The 2403-nt window shown below is 36.4% G+C and overlaps 1 protein-coding gene across 2 annotated transcripts in view; it reads left to right on the plus strand.

Moving 5' to 3' along the window:
• Window positions 1-278: 278 nt before the first annotated feature.
• Window positions 279-2403, plus strand: part of LOC117117478 (probable helicase with zinc finger domain) — a 32944-nt gene continuing 30819 nt past the window's right edge. Inside the window, exon 1 of one of the 2 annotated variants that reach the window (XM_033261780.1) lies at window positions 279-392. The gene's annotated coding sequence lies outside the window, so the exon portion shown is untranslated. Of the gene's footprint in view, window positions 393-992; window positions 1012-2403 lie in introns of those variants that run through there. The other variant, XM_033261781.1, reaches the window with a different exon arrangement.

Raw genomic sequence — 2403 nt, forward strand, 5'->3', positions numbered from 1 at the left:
CGACATATTATGTCGAAATTTCGACATAATAAGTCGTAATTACGACATACGTATGTCGAAATTTCGAATTATTATGTCGTAATTTCGACATAATAATATATATTTCAGTGGCCCTAATAGGCTTTCGTAGAATATAAACAATTTTATACTATAAGAAAAAGTTTGGAAAAACCAGTTTATGTTTAAAAAGGGAAATTGATGCTCCTAAAGTTGCGTGTTTCCCATTACCCTATTTTTGAAATGAACCATTCCAGTCTTATCACATGACGTTTATTTCGCGCAAAGATAAACGTCAGATTTCGTTCTGTGACAAAGTAGGTCCCATTCTTCCGCGAAAACAAAAATGGCTGATGATGAATGGAAGAAATAGCCGACTCAGAGCCATATTATTGGTATGTAACACATCATTTTGTAACGTTTTATTATTTATTTGTCATGAACCAGAAGTAATTTTATGCTATAGTTATGGGTCACAATGAACATCTTGTAAAGTATTACGGGTCCAGCTGTACTCGGTTGTGCAGCAGCTAGCCTACCTACCTGGCGAGCTGCTGGATGATTACGAAACATAATTAATTGTTGTGGCTAACCAGATAGGTAGGGATAGCCTAGTTCCCCGAGTTTATGATGATGAATTATGACGATGGACAGTTTGTTTGCAGGGTTCTACGGCTCCCCATGTGTCGGAAATGTAGATTAGCCTTAGGCTTGCATAATTTCATTTTTGTAATAACCGTTATAGATGACACAACTTTTATTCCGTTTTTGGTAAGCAATAATACGAAATGGAATATTAATCAGCAGAATATTAATATAATGGCCTAGCCTATGCTTAGGTCACTGACTGCCTAGGCCTAAGCTAGCTTGGCTTTTAAGTTACAAATTTATTTTTATGTATTTTTATGTATTATTGCTGCACTTTTCAATTGTTGTCTCTCCCATCCCCTGGGTCCCCGCCATGGTGGAGTACAAGTGGGACTGATCTGAGGATGTAATCAAACTGAAAACAAGGTATTTTACATGTTTATAATTTGTGTGTGCATCTATGCCATGGTAACAGATCACAAAGTCTGTTAGTTTGCCATTGCAACTAGACATGCATCACTCGTACACATGCCAACTCGTACACAAATTTAGGCGAACTCGTACTCACGATTGGTGATCTCGTACACATGACTTTTGGCAAAGTCGTACACATGACTTTTGGCGAAATCCTACCCAATGCATTTCTTGATGGAAGTGGATATATTTACGTCGCCGTAAACAAATCAATAAACGATATATGTACGTAAATGAAACAATGCATGCGCGGTCATACTTTAATAAATTTGCATTATCGGTCTTGTACTGTACCGCCACGAAATATTGCAATTTTACCTGCACACAGGCTTCGTAGATACATCGTAGCCTGATATAAACTATCTAAGCAAGGCTACGCGAAGCGAACCTATGAAGCAAAAGCATGTTGTTTGTATGTGCCAAAAGACTGCTGTAGCTTACTGGAATAAATAATGTATTGCTTGATAATTTGTGAATGACGAACACAAGTTTAGACCGTTAATTTAAAGTATGAAGCTGTTTTTCAATAAGAAAAACATACCCTTGACTTCATGGGAGTCTCCTCTTCCACTCGCTGTCCACGACAGGAACTTGTTTGTACTGCTGTATTATTTTTTTAATTAATTATCCTAGGCCTAGCTTATTTTTTATTTACAATTATTTTACCTCTTTTAATTGTCAAAAAATGATGTCCTCAATGACAATACACACATGTGAAAAGATTGTTCATCAAATAATATTTTGTAGTCTTGATTTAGTAAGATAAATAATAAATATAAAGGAGAATTAACGTCCGTTGGTTGTAGAATACCGAACGTCACATGGAAAACCCAATGGAAAATAAAACTTAGCCAGCATCAGACGTCAGAGTGCGCGCCAATCAGAACACAGTAAAGTGTGTTAATGGTTAACCTCGTGGCAAATGTTGAAAAGCTGTGAGCGACGGTGAGTGAAAAACGAAGTAAACATGGTCTAGCATTACTAGCCTTACTTCGGCAAGGTAGTGATTTCTATACTTCCATTTAGTATTGGATCGCTTTGGAGGTTCTGCTTCAATAATACGGTAAACAATAAACAACGTGATCTTTAGAAATCGTAATAATTTTTACATGATTTTTCATCAGTATTATTATTAAGAAGAAAATTCCTACTACCAGAACAATAATATCAGGTCAAAATTCTCAGAATTGGAACATTTACCAGTATAATTACTGTCTGCACTCCTCCTCTATAGGGGAAAATGTAGGCCGTAAGTAAGTCTAAATTACATCGAAATTCGAACATACTGAATGCCCACTAGGTTACCCACCCAGCTAGCGAACTAAACACAGTTTTAAAACATGA

This window comes from Anneissia japonica, unplaced genomic scaffold (assembly GCF_011630105.1).
Source record: "Anneissia japonica isolate Jap-2015-1 unplaced genomic scaffold, ASM1163010v1 scaffold288035_len209932_cov175, whole genome shotgun sequence".
NCBI lineage: Eukaryota > Metazoa > Echinodermata > Crinoidea > Comatulida > Comatulidae > Anneissia > Anneissia japonica.